Consider the following 15,180-nt stretch of genomic DNA (forward strand, 5'->3'; position numbering starts at 1 on the left):
CCACCGCTACACGGGAGTGGGAAGAGAGAGGCCAAGTGCCAGAATAGGCGCATCTTCCAGATGTGCCTTTTCTGGGGTGGCTGGGGGCAGATGTTTGTAGCCAGGGGGGGCCAATAACCACGGACCCTCTCTAAGCTATTAATATCTGCCCTCAGGCACTGGCTTTACCACTCTGGCGGAGAAAATTGCGCGGGAGCCCACGCCAATTTTTTCCGCGATTTAACGCTTTAATTTAATAGCTAGAGCGCAAAAATATGCAAAAAAAGGATATGAGATGGTTTACTGTATGTAAGCCATGTCTCATATCATGTCGGGTTTGAGAAGGAGAAATGAAAAGCCGGCAATTGAATTACCGGCTTTTCTGCTATATTGCGCTGAAGTAAATACCGTATATACTCGAGTATAAGCCGAGATTTTCAGCCCAAATTTTTGGGCTGAAAGTGCCCCTCTCGGCTTATACTCGAGTCACGGTCGGCGGCAGGGTCGGCGGGTGAAGGGGAGAGGGCGCTGAGGCATACTTACCTGCTTCCGGGGCTCCTGGCGCTCCCCCTGCCCGTCCCACGGTCTCCGGGTGCCGCAGCTCTTCCCCTGTTCAGCGGTCACGTGGGCCCGCTCATTAGAGAAATGAATATGGACTCCACTCCCATAGGGGCGGAGCCGCCTATTCATTTCTCTAATCAGCGGTAACGGTGACCGCTGACAGAGGAAGAGGCTGCGGCACCGAAGACCAGCTGTCTGGGGGAAGGAGCGGGACGCCGGGAGCAGGTAAGTATGTCATATTCACCTGTCCGCATTCCACACGCCGGGCGCCGCTCTGTCTTCCCGGCGTCTCTCCGCACTGACTGTGCAGGTCAGAGGGCGCGATGACGCATATAGTGTGCGCGCCGCCCTCTGCCTGATCAGTCAGTGCAGAGAGACGCCGGGACGGGACGCTGAGGAGCTGCAAGCAAGAGAGGTGAGTATGTGTTTTATTATTTTTATTGCAGCAGCAGCACAGCTTTCTATGGCACAGCTATGGGGCAATAATGAACGGTGCAGAGCACTATATGGCACAGCTATGGGGCAATAATGAACGGTGCAGAGCACTATATGGCACAGCTATGGGGCAATAATGAACGGTTCAGAGCACTATATGGCACAGCTGTGGGGCAATTATGAACAGTGCAGAGCACTATATGGCACAGCTTTCTATGGTACAGCTATGGGGCAATAATGAACGGTGCAGAGCACTATATGGCACAGCTATGGGGCAATAATGAACGGTGCAGAGCACTATATGGCACAGCTATGGGGCAATAATGAAAGGTGCAGAGCACTATATGGCACAGCTATGGGGCAATAATGAACAGTGCAGAGCACTATATGGCACAGCTATGGGGCAATAATGAATGGTGCAGAGCACTATATGGCACAGCTTCCTATGGTACAGCTATGGGGCAATAATGAATGGTTCAGAGCACTATATGGCACAGCTATGGGGCCATAATGAACGGTATGGAGCATCTATTTTTATTTTTGAAATTCACCGGTAGCTGCTGCATTTTCCACCCTAGGCTTATACTCGAGTCAATAAGTTTTCCCAGTTTTTTGTGGCAAAATTAGGGGGGTCGGCTTATACTCGGGTCGGCTTATACTCGAGTATATATATATATATATATATATATATATATATATATACTGTATGTATGTTTTACCGAACATTTGAGCCCATAAATCCATTAGCTGTCGGTTTTGCAAGCCTGCGAGAAAATATCGCAGTACGGATGCCATACGGATTACATACGGAGGATGCCATGCGCAAAATACGCTGCCACACCCTGCCTACGGATGACATACGGATCACTATTTTAGGAACATTTCTGCGTATTACGTCTGTATTACGTCCGTAAAAAACGGACCGTATTGTCTTATGCCTAGTGTGACGCCGGCCTTAGAACATATGGTCAATCCACAATTAGCGCGTGGACAAATCACAGATATTGTGATAAACTCCAAGCACCTACTATACAAGAATGGGCGATTTGGCCCCGGAGCTCATATCCATCTTCCAGGCAGAAGGGCCAAAGTCATGAAAAATAAGGGACAACACTGGAAATAATAAATCTAAGCATAAACTTGATGCATCTGTCAATAAGTGTAAAAACTTCTGAAATACTGGTAATTGTGTCAGTAACCATGGAAACGGCACAAAAACAAAAATGTCAGTCTCAACTTTAGGCTGCGGTCACATAGTCTGTAGTCATTGAATGTGGACCTGTCAGAGGAAAAGCCTAAGGCTGCTGTCACACTAGCAGTATTTGGTCAGTATTTTACATCAGTATTAGTAAGCCAAAACCAGGAGTGGAACAATTAGGCCATGCTCACACTTTGCGGTTTTTACCGCGGAACCGACGCAATTTTGATGCTGCGGGTCCGCAGCAGTTTCCATAGCGTTTACATTAACATGTAAACCCTATGGAAACCGCAAACTGCAGTGCACATGCTGCGGGAAAAACCGCGCAGAAACGCAGCGGTTTAAAACCCGCAGCATGTCACTTCTTTGTGCAGAATCGCTGCGATTCTGCACCCATAGGAAAGCATTGTTCCGCTTACTTCCCGCATGGGGCTGTGCCCACGATGCGGGAAGTAAGCGGATAATGTGCGGGTGGTACCTGGGAACCATATTTGGGTGTAAAAAAAAGAATTAAAATAAAAAATCATGTTATACTCACCTCTCAGCGCTGCCCGCGGCGTCCAGTCTGGGTTGATGTGCGAACAGGACCTGCAGTGACGTCGCGGTCACATGACCGTGACGTCACGAAGGTCCTTCTCGCACATCATCTTTGGAAGCGGAGCGCCGCGTGCAGCGCTGAGGAGATCGGACGTCAGAGGGTGAGTATATAACCAATTTTTATTATTTTTAACATTACTATTGATGCTGCATATTGCTGCATATGCAGCATCAATAGTATAGGCGGAAACCCGCAGCGGAAACCGCGGAACAAACCGCGATAAATCTGCAGGGATAACCGCAGCGGGTTTGCCCTGCAGATTTATCAATTCCGCTGCGGGAGAACCCGCAGAGCACGCCGCAAAGTGTGCACATAGCCTTAGGCCGGGGACACACTTAACGTATAAAAAAACGGTCCGTTTTTCACGGCCGAGAATCGCACAAATGTTTCAAAAACAGTGATCCGTGTGCAGTGCGAGGATGCGATTTCCTTGCATCAAATGATCCGTGTGACATCCGTATGGCATCCGTATGCCGAGATTTTCTCGCAAGCTTGCAAAACCGACATCTAATGGATTTATGTGCTCAAATGTTCGGGAAAACATATATACAGTATATATATATATATATATATATATATATATATATGTCATTGAGACACATATATATATATTCTGTATTTATATTTCATTCAGCGCGATATCTGTGAACAGCCGGTAATTCAATTGCCGGCTTTGCATTTCTCCTTCACAAACCCGACAGGATATGAGACATGGTTTACATACAGTAAACCATCTCATATCCCCCTTTTTTTTGCATATTCCACACTACTAATGTTAGTAGTGTGTATGTGCAAAATTTGGCCGCTGTAGCTGCTAAAATAAAGGGTTAAATGGCGGAAAAAATTGGCGTGGGCTCCCGCGCAATTTTCTCCGCCAGAATGGTAAAGCCAGTGACTGAGGGCAGATATTAATAGCCAGGAGAGGGTCCATGGTTATTGGCCCCCCCGTGGCTAAAAACATCTGCCCCCAGCCACCCCAGAAAAGGCACATCTGGAAGATGCGCCTATTCTGGCACTTGGCCACTCTCTTCCCACTCCCTGTAGCGGTGGGCTATGGGGTAATGAAGGGTTAATGCCACCTTGCTATTGGAAGGTGACATTAAGCCAGATTAATAATGGAGAGGCGTCAATTATGTCACCTATCCATTATTAAACCAATTGTTTGAAAGGGTTAAAAAACACACACACACGCGATTTAAAAGTATTTTAATGAAATAAACACAGCGGTTGTTTTAATATTTTATTGCTCTCTCATTCCATTTTCAGACCCTCGCTTGGCAAAACAATAAACACACAAGATACATACCCTCTCTGATGAACTGTCACGTCCCACGAAGTAATCCATCTGAAGGGGTTAACTAATATTACAGGCAGAGCTGCGATAAACCACTCGCTCGTGCCTGTAATCCCCGGGTGCTGAAAGGAAAGCAGTGATCTATACTTACATTCAGTCGCGGTGAGGCGCCCTCTGGTGGATGTTCTCATGAACTGCAGCCTGGGAACTTTTTCCCACGCTCCAGGTCATATGAGGACATCCACCAGGGGCGCATCACCGCGACTGAATGTAAGTATAGATCACTGCTTTCCTTTCAGCACCCGGGGATTACAGGCACGAGCGAGTGGTTTATCGCAGCTCTGCCTGTAATATTAGTTAACCCCTTCAGATGGATTACTTCGTGGGACGTGACAGTTCATCAGAGAGGGTATGTATCTTGTGTGTTTATTGTTTTGCCAAGCGAGGGTCTGAAAATGGAATGAGAGAGCAATAAAATATTAAAACAACCGCTGTGTTTATTTCATTAAAATACTTTTAAATCGCGTGTGTGTGTGTTTTTTAACCCTTTCAAACAATTGGATTAATAATGGATAGGTGACATAATTGACGCCTCTCCATTATTAATCTGGCTTAATGTCACCTTCCAATAGCAAGGTGGCATTAACCCTTCATTACCCCATATCCCACTGCTACACGGGAGTGGGAAGAGAGAGGCCAAGTGCCAGAATAGGTGCATCTTCCAGACGTGCCTTTTCTGGGGTGGCTGGGGGCAGATGTTTTTAGCCACGGGGGGGCCAATAACCATGGACCCTCTCCTGGCTATTAATATCTGCCCTCAGTCACTGGCTTTACCATTCTGGCGGAGAAAATTGCGCGGGAGCCCACGCCAATTTTTTCCGCCATTTAACCCTTTATTTGAGCAGCTACAGCGGCCAAATTTTGCACATACACACTACTAACATTAGTAGTGTGGAATATGCAAAAAAAATGGGGATATGAGATGGTTTACTGTATGAAAACCATGTCTCATATCCTGTCAGGTTTGTGAAGGAGAAATGAGAAGCCGGCAATTGAATTACCGGCTTTTCTATAGAACACCGCTGCGTATTTCTCGCAATGCACACGCATGGTCCGTGTGTAATCCGATTTTTTCTCGCACCCATAGACTTTCATTGGCGAGTCTCGGCCGAGATACGCTGACAATTGCAGCCTGCTGCGAGTTCCCTCGGATCCGAAATACGGTGGAGAAAATATCGGATGATGGGAGCTGCACCATAGATTAACATTGGGCCGAGTGCTATGCGATTTTTTATCGCATAGCACTCGTCCGTATTACGGTCTAGTGTGACCCCGGCCTTAGAGGAAAAGTATAACAGAAACATGGCACCACTTCTGTATTTGTCACCCACTCCTGGTTTTGGCTTACAAATACTGAGGTCAAATACTGACCAAATACTGCTAGTGTGACTGCAGCCTTACACTGAGGTAAAATACTGAACGTGTGAACATGGCCTAAGCCCCATATACATAGAAGATGCATAATCACCTGTGCGGTACATAGAGGTGTGACACCGCATATAAAGCACTCTGCTCCAGCACTACTTCCCAGAAGGCACTGCACGGAGACTCCCGCAGGCACGCGCAGCGCGCACACGTCCATGTACGAGGCGCTGATAGTTACAAACCAGTTCTACCCGCTCATGTCCTCACGCACTACAGCCTGACTCCTCCCCGCACGTGACTGATCACATGGGGATGACGTCATCACAGGTCCTTCTGCCCACTAGAGTATAGCGTCTCCTCGGTGAGCGGCAGGCCGAGCTGCGCTGTGCGGAGGACACGTCCGGCCCGGGGAGAAGTGCGCACACCGAGCGGCCTGACAACGGGTGAGCCCTCTCCTCCCTGTCACTGCCCGCAGCGGCCTCCTGTCCTGCGGGAGGAAATGCTACTGCCCAATGTGAGCGGTGACGGGAGAATGCTGCTGTTCCTGGAGGCGCTGGCTATGACTGCTGCCCGGCAGAGCTGACAGGGTTATTGATCAGGTTGAGCCCATAGTAAATAGCCAGAGCTGCCGTCCCGTGTGAGAGCACAGAGAGCTCCATGTTATGTGTGTCTAGTGACATGGTCAGACCTGCTGTGTGATGTCAGCTGTGCCCAATGGAGCCGACTCTGGTGAATGGGACAGACAATTCTGCCGTGTATGCATTCACCCTCAGTTGCTATTGCTGTCCCCATGTGCATGGCAATCAACATGTTATTTTTAAAAAAGCGTGCTTGCTGCAGTTTTACAGATAGGACAGACTTTTGCCAGGTTTGTTATGGAGTTCTGCTGGTCCAGCTTTCCCAGCCTCCTGATGAACCTTAGGAGGGGAAACACGTTTGGGGCCGTGATAATGGCCCCCTAATAAGGGAAGCGCATCTATCGCGACAATTGTTTTCCAGCGCAGTTTAGTCTGCTGCCTTTAATGCTAGCCAGGTGCAGATTCTGTATATACGTGTAAAACCATCGCCTCTGAACTGGCTGCATCCACACGAATGGTGACCCGGTTCACAGTTTATCTTGTTTGGGATACACTGTTATACTTGTGCGGCTGGTTATTTTCTGTAGCTTTACGTGTATTTTGGACACTATCAATGTAACATCCTTTACTTGTACCCATATGACGCTCCATTGCCCCATAAGGAGTGTACTGCATTTTTGTGTCTTATAAACTATTATATCTGTGTTTCTTGTGGTAGAATCTGTGCTCTAAGGGTAAAACGCCTATCTAGGGTCATCGTGGGGGGTCTCATGGATGACGAGGAGCGGGGGCACCTTCACTTGTGTTGCATATAAGAGTGTCAACCTTGCGGATGGGTAGGGCTCATGATTTAGGGCATCATGGGCCTATTGTAGTTATTTTGCCACCTTTCCTTCCTTCTTTATGTACCCTTATTGGATTCATTATTATGTTTTGGGTGATATATACCTTATAATAAGGGTTTCTTTACTTGTTAGACTGACTTTTGAATCCTTACATTTGTTACAATTTGGTTGTATGAATTTACCCCTAAATAGCTAGGTGTCGCCGTGTGCATTACAATCAACATTTAAAAAAGATAAACATTCTCTCTGAGGATTGCTGCTGTTTGACTTATGACACACTTTTGCCATACACTGGCTGCACAGGGCCTTAGGCAATGACAAAACCATGATATATAAACTTAGACAGTGTCTGATTGGTATGTGCTCTCATCCGAGAGAATGGAGCCACTAATGCTAATCATACTCTGATCAGGGTTTAAAAGTTATCCACCACCACTTGGACAACTCCGTGTAATATCCCTCGCTTGGCCCCAATAAAACAATAAAGCTTATATTCGCCTCCCATGCTGGCACAGTTCCCGCGGTGTCGGCACTTGCTCCCCCGGATCTCCCGTGCTGTTGTGACACGTAACCTCAGCAACGGCGTCACTGTCACCACCTCCTGTCAAATTGAATATGAAAAGAAAGTCCGAGATCACCTGCAGCCCTGGCTTCATCTTCATGTTCGATTTGTCTGAAGATGAGGAAAGTGACATCAGTGCTGGTTGAGCGCCGGTGTCATGTGTCTCAACAACTGCACAAGAACCCTGTGAGAGTGATTGTAGGCCCTGTGGGAATGCAAGGTGAGAATAGACTTTATTTTATGAGGTCCAAACATTTTGATCAAGAAGGGGGTGTCTTCCTAGTGGACAACTGCTTTAATTTGAATATGAGCAGAGAGTGATCTGTTTTTCTCAGATATGGATGGAAAAAGGGGGGGAAAAAAGGCTTTTCATCTTCTCCATCCTGTTAGTGTGTGAAAATCAAACTGCACTCAGATGTAGTGATGGGAAAACTCGAACTCTAAAGTTCTGGGTCCGTGCACGGACTCTAAACACAGACTTCTCATAAAAGTCTGTGGTTCAGCAGCCTGAACAAAGGTTGTTGAAAAGGCTTGCAGTGCAGCCAATCACCAAGCTTTTCCAGCGTGGGCACTTCTGCCCCATCACAGCCATGCCAAGTATTGGCATGGCTGTGATTGGATGGCTCAGCATGTGAAAAAAAAAAAAGTGGGTTTCCCTTATTTTTTTTTCTTTAATAACAAGCACAGGTAAAGCAGACAGCTGCTGGTATTCAGGCCGGTAAGGCTACTTTCACACTAGCGTCGGGAACAACCCGTCGCTGTGCGTCGGGCCGACGTTCCCGACGCTAGCGTGGTCTCCGCCGCACAACGGGGGCAGCGGATGCATTTTTCCCACGCATCCGCTGCCCCATTGTGAGGTGCGGGGAAGTGCGGGGAGGTGGGGGCGGAGTTCCGGCAGCGCATGCGCGGTCGGAAAAAGCGGACCGTCGGGAGCAAAAAACGTTACATGTAACGTTTTTTTCTCCCGACGGTCTGCTACCACACGCCCAAGCGTCGCAAAACGGACGCGACGTTTGGCAATGCGTCGCAAATGCGTCGCTAATGTTAGTCTATGACGAAAAAACGTATCCAGCAAGAACTTTTGCTGGATGCGTGTTTTCGGCAAAACGACGCATTTGCGACGTATTGCAGTTAACGCTAGTGTGAAAGTAGCCTAAGAGGCCATGGATATTGCCCCCCCCAAGCCTAAAAACAGCAGCCCGCAGCTGCCCAGAAAAGGCGTATCTATTATATGTGCTATTTCTGGTGCTTTGCCCTGCTCTTCCCACTTGGTTAGTAACGGTGGCAAGTGGGGTTCATATTTGTGGGATTGATATTGCCTTTGTATTGTCTGGTGATTACTAATGGAGAGGCGTCTATAAAACCCATTACAAATCCTATAGTTACATTGTAAATAAAGACACAGCCAGAATAAATTCTTTTATTTGAAATAAAACACTTTTTTAGTTTTTTATTTAAAAATAACAAACACCGTTATACTCAACTAACTCCTAATTCCACTGAATCCCTCATCTCCTGTAATAAAGCCAACAAGCAAAAAAACATTATCAGTCACCTATCCTACGTCTTGTCCCACACCGTAACCAATGTCTGGTTGATAAACAGTTTTCAACCTGGATGGTGCCAAGATGTGACCGTCCAGGCTGAGAACCTCTGCTGAATGAGCTGCTGCGAGCGCCATCAGTGACTAGTGGTGACGTCATCAAAAGTTGCTGCCTGTCACTGAGCCTGCGCTCCCAGCCTGGTTCGCTCGCAGCAGTTAAGTCACCAGTTGTTCTCAGCCTGGAAGGGCGCATCTTGCCCCCTCCCAAGTTGAAAACTGTTTATCCCCAGACATGGATTACAGCGTGGGACAGAACGTCGGATATGTGAGGGATATTGTTTTTTATTTTTGTTTTATTACAAAAGACAAGGGCTTCGGTGGAATATGTATTAGGTGAGTATAACTGTTTATTTTTAAATAAAAAAAAAAAGTAAGTTTTGTTTTCTTTCAAATAAAGGACATTATTCTGGCTGGGTATTTACCATATAACTACAGTATAGGATTAGTAATGGATAGGTGTATTATAGACGCCTCTCTGTTAGTCATTTGTGTGCTTGATATTACCGGACAATACAAAGGTGATATTAACCCCACAAATGTGAACCCCACTTGCCACTGCTACAAGGCAAGTGGGAAAAGCCGGGCAAAGTGTCAGAATTGGCGCATCTAATGTGCCTTTTCTGGGCAGCTGCGGGCTGCTATTTTTAGGCTGGTGGGGAGCAATATCCATGGCCCTTTATCAGCCTAAGAATACCAGCCCCCAGCTGTCTGCTTTATTTTGGCTATTGTCAAAAACGGAGGTGACCCCACACCGTTGTGTGTTTTTTTTTTTTTTTTTTTTTTTTTTTTTTTTTTTTTTTTAAATAAGTAATTTTAAAATGAGGCATGGGAACCCCTCTATCCTTATTACTGCTAACACCGACAGCTGAGGGTTGCAGTCCCAGCTGGGAGTTTTGCCTTGCTGATTATCAATAATGCAAGAGAACCCACGCCGTGTTTTTTTTTTTTTTTTTTTTTAACTACTTATTTATAGCGCAGGAGCTGGCTGATGAATACTTCCATCAGCCGCTCCTGCTCTCTCTGTTATTAGTCTGTGAAGGTACAGATGATTGACCTCGTGGAGACCAAAACATCCAACACCGCGGAGACACCATCACGTGTTTCTCAACGCAGTGATCCAGAACACTGCCCCAATATGCAAATGCATGTAGAGTAGCTGCGGAGACATCATTACGTGTTTCTCAACGCAAGCAGTGAATAGCCAGGCCTTTCCCCGGGAAGGAACAACCACGGGAAGGGCAGCATCCGACAAAAGGAAAACATCCAATAAAGGAAAACCACCTATGCCAAGCATGGCATCCATCCACAGACAGCTGTTTTGGGGTTTTGCCCCTCATCAGTGTGGAGTAGGAAACTGGCTATTAGGAGCAGTGCCTAGTAAAAAGGCTGTGAAGGTACAGATGATTGACCTCGTGGAGACCAAAACATCCAATCATCTGTACCTTCACAGCCTTTTTACTAGGCACTGCTCCTAATAGCCAGTTTCCTACTCCACACTGATGAGGGGCAAAAACCCCGAAACAGCTGTCTGTGGATGGATACCATGCTTGGCATAGGTGGTTTTCCTTTATTGGATGCTGCCCTTCCAGTGGTTGTTCCTTCCCGGGGAAAGGCCTGGCTATTCACTGCTTGCCTTGAGAAACACGTGATGGTGTCTCCGCAGCTACTCTACACTCACTGTTATTAGTGGCAGCAGACGTCCGCTGATGGGAGCCCGATCACTGCTGCGGGCTCTCGCTGTCTTTTGACAGCTGTCTGACCGGCAGAGATGATTTGCATCGCCAATCAGAAGCGGTGTTTGCTGTGCTGCCATGCGCATGAAAGCTTGATAAACACCCGTTGTTTGGGGGTCCGAAACCAAACAGTAACACAGACTTCCTGGTGGTGTCCTTGCCCGAACAGTATGTGTTTGGTACGGACGTTGAACTTTACTGTTCGGGTTCACCCATATCTAGTCGTTATTTGTCCCGTAGGATGCACAAAGGAGGAGGCATATTTAACCTGCTGGAGTGCATTGGAATCACTGCAGCTGTGGTTACAATGCACAATGAAAGTGTGAACTTGGTCAAGATATATTATTTCTGGAGAGACCTATGGGATGGGTCGCTCCCTCCACTTTAGGTTTTAGGGGTGGCTCATGTCCACGATTCCCATTTAACCCCTTAATCCCATATGACGTACTATCCCGTCGAGGTGACCTGGGACTTAATTCCCAGTGACGGGATTGTACGTCATATGCAATCGGCCGCGCTCACGGGGGGAGCGCGGCTGAGTGTCAGCTGTCGCGGCTGAGTGTCAGCTGTCGCGGCTGAGTGTCAGCTGTCGCGGCTGAGTGTCAGCTGTCGCGGCTGAGTGTCAGCTGTCGCGGCTGAGTGTCAGCTGTCGCGGCTGAGTGTCAGCTGTCGCGGCTGAGTGTCAGCTGTCGCGGCTGAGTGTCAGCTGTCGCGGCTGAGTGTCAGCTGTCGCGGCTGAGTGTCAGCTGTCGCGGCTGAGTGTCAGCTGTCGCGGCTGAGTGTCAGCTGTCGCGGCTGAGTGTCAGCTGTCGCGGCTGAGTGTCAGCTGTCGCGGCTGAGTGTCAGCTGTCGCGGCTGAGTGTCAGCTGTCGCGGCTGAGTGTCAGCTGTCGCGGCTGAGTGTCAGCTGTCGCGGCTGAGTGTCAGCTGTCGCGGCTGAGTGTCAGCTGTCGCGGCTGAGTGTCAGCTGTCGCGGCTGAGTGTCAGCTGTCGCGGCTGACATCCGGCACTATGTGCCAGGACCGCCCCCGGCACATTGACCCCAGCACATTGCGATCAAAGATGATCGCAGTGTTCCGGCGGTACAGGGAAGCATCGCGCAGGGAGGAGGCTCACTGCGGGCTTCCCTGAGACCCTCGGTACAAGGCTATGTGCTCACCTTGTACCGAGCGTCGCCTCCCTGCAGGCCCCGGATGCAAAATGGCCTTGGGGCTACATCCGGGTCCTGCAGGGAGGTGGCTTACCAGCGCCTGCTCAGAGCAAGCCCTGGTAAGGCTGCTTTCACACTAGCGTCGTACGACGCACGTCGCAATGCGTCGTTTTGGAGAAAAAATGCATCCTACAAAATTGCCTGCAGGATGCATTTTTTCTCCATAGACTTGCATTAGCGACGGATTGCCACACGTTGCATCCGTCGTGCGACAGATGCGTCGTGTTGCGTCGGACCGTCGGCACAACAAAAATGTTACATGTCATGTTTTTTTGTGCATCGTGTCCGCCTTTTCCGACCGCGCATGCCCGACCGGAACTCTGCCCCCGCCTCCCCGGACATCACAATGGGGCAGCGGATGCGTTGTAAAACTGAATCCGCTGCCCCCGTTGTTTTTTTGCATAGTATGCGTCGGCATGTCGCATTGGGTCGTGCGTCGTACGACGCTAGTGTGAAAGTAGCCTTAGCCTGCAGCCCTGCATGTCAGATCGCTGATCTGACACAGTGCTCTGAAAAGTGTAAAATCAGCGATCTGACCCTATAACATGTTCCCCCTCCCCCTGGGGCAATGTTATAAAATAAAAATACTTGTTAAAAAAAAAATAAAAAAATCCTAAATAAAAAAAAAAAAAATGTTCCCATAAATACATTTCTTTATCTAAATAATGAAAAAAAAAAACCCAATAAAAGTACACATATTTAGTATCGCCGCGTCCATAACGATCCCATCTATAAAACGGTCCCACTAGTTAACCCCTTCAGTGAACGCGGAAAAAAAACTAAAAAAAACCCAACGCTTTATTATCATACCGCCGAACAAAAAGTTTAATAACATGCGATCAAAAAGATGGATATAAATAACCATGGTACCGCTGAAAACGTCATCTTGTCCCGCAAAAAAACGAGCCACCATACAGCATCAGCGAAAAAATAAAAAAGTTATAGTCCTCAGAATAAAGCGATGCAAAAATAAAAACTATTTTATAGAAAAAATAATTATCGTATAAAAGCGTCAAAACATAAGGTATCGCTGTAATTGTACTGACCCGAAGAATAAAACTGCTTTATCAATTTTACCAAACGTGGAACGGTATAAATGCCCCCCCCCCCCCCCCCCCAAAGAAAAAGAAATTCATGAATAGCTGGTTTTTGGTCATTCTGCCTCACAATAATCAGAATAAAAAGCGATCAAAAAATGTCACGTGCCCAAAAATGTTACCGATAAAAACGTCAACTCATCCCGCAGAAAACAAGACCCCACATGACTCTGTGGACCAAAATTATAGCTCTCAAAATGTGGAGACGCAAAAACTATTTTTTGCAATAAAAGGCGTCTTTTAATGTGTGACAGCTGCCAAACATAAAAATCCGCTAAAAAAAACGCTATAAATAATAAATCACCCCCCCCCCTTCATCACCCCCTTAGTTAGGGATAAATAATAAAATTAGGAAAATGGAAATAAATACATTTTTTTATTAGGGTTGGGGCTAGGGTTAGGGTTTCAGTTAGTATTGGGGGGTTTCCACTGTTTAGGCACATCAGGGGCTCTCCAAATGCGACATGGCGTCCAATCTCAATTCCAGCCAATTCTGCGTTGAAAAAGTAAAACAGTGCTCCTTCCCTTCCGAGCTCTCCCGTGCGCCCAAACAGTAGTTCCCCCCCCCACATATGGGGTATCAGCGTACTCAGGAGAAATTGGACCCCAAAAGTTGTTGGCAAAATTGTTCTGTTACCCTTGGGAAAATACAAAACTGGGGGCTAAAAAATAATTTTTGTGGGAAAAAAAAGATTTTTATTTTCACGGCTCTGCGTTATAAACTGTACTGAAACACTTGAGGGGTTTTTTTTTCAAAGTTCTCAACACATCTAGATAAGTTCCTTGGGGGGGGTCTAGTTTCCAATATGGTGTCACTTGTGGGGGTTTCAATGTTTAGTCACATCAGGGGCTCTCCAAACGCAACATGGCGTCCCATCTCAATTCCAGTAAATTTTGCATTGAAAAGTCAAATAGCGCTCCTTCCGAGCTCTGCCATGCGCTCAAACAGTGGTTTACCCCCACATATGGGGTCTAGGCGTACTCAGGACAAATTGTGCAACATCCCTTGGTAAAATAAAACTAATTGGAGCTGAAGTACATTTTTTGTGAAAAAAAAGTTAAATGTTCATTTTTATTTAAACATTCCAAAAATTCCTGTGAAACACCTGAAGGGTTAATAAACTTCTTGAATGTGGTTTTGAGCACCTTGAGATGTGCAGTTTTTAGAATGGTGTCACACTTGGGTATTTTCTATCATATAGACCCCTCAAAATGACTTCAAATGAGATGTGGTCCCTAAAAAAAAAAAAAAAAAAATGGTGTTGTAAAAATGAGAAATTGCTGGTCAACTTTTAACCCTTATAACTCCCTAACAAAAAAAAATGTGGTTCCAAAATTGTGCTGATGTAAAGTAGACATGTGGGAAATGTTACTTAAGTATTTTGTGTGACATATCTGTGTGATTTAAGGGCATAAAATTCAAAGTCGGAAAATTGCGAAATTTTCGCCAAATTTCCGTTTCTTTCACAAATAAATGCAGGTAATATCAAAGAAATTTTACCACTATCATGAAGTACAATATGTCACGAGAAAACAATGTCAGAATCATCAGGATCCGTTGAAGCGTTCCAGAGTTATAACCTCATAAAGGGACAGTGGTCAGAATTGTGAAAATTGGCCTGGTCATTAACGTGCAAACCACCCTTGGGGGGGTAAAGGGGGTAAGACGCGAGACTCGTCCGAGATTCTCCCAAGTGTGACCCCGGCCTTAAATGCAATATCTTTTTTTTTTTTTTAAATAATTGGAAAAAAAATGGTGTGGGCTCCCGCACAATTTGCTGCGCCAGAGAGGGTAAGCCAGCGATTGGGGGCCGATTTTTACAGCCTGGGAAGGGGTTATTACCCATGGAGCTTCCCAGGCTATGAATATTAGCCCGCAGCTGTATATTTAGCCTTTACTGGCTACTAAAATTATGGACCCCCCAAAAAATAAATGACGTGGGTCCCCCTATAATTAATAGCCAGAAAAGGTTAAGCAGAAAGCTGCGGGCTGATATTCATAGCATAGAGAGGGGACATGGATATTGCGCCCCCCCCCCCCCGACTACAAATACCAGCTCACC

The 15,180-nt window shown here is 46.7% G+C and overlaps 1 protein-coding gene across 1 annotated transcript in view; it reads left to right on the forward strand.

Annotated features, from left to right (window-relative positions):
* Positions 1 to 5,654: 5,654 nt before the first annotated feature.
* The window catches only part of NEK7 (NIMA related kinase 7), a 153,624-nt gene continuing 144,098 nt past the window's right edge, over positions 5,655 to 15,180 (forward strand). Inside the window, exon 1 of the mRNA XM_077276154.1 lies at positions 5,655 to 5,933. The gene's annotated coding sequence lies outside the window, so the exon portion shown is untranslated. The remainder of the gene's footprint in view (positions 5,934 to 15,180) is intronic.

This window comes from Ranitomeya variabilis, chromosome 8, assembly GCF_051348905.1.
Source record: "Ranitomeya variabilis isolate aRanVar5 chromosome 8, aRanVar5.hap1, whole genome shotgun sequence".
NCBI lineage: Eukaryota > Metazoa > Chordata > Amphibia > Anura > Dendrobatidae > Ranitomeya > Ranitomeya variabilis.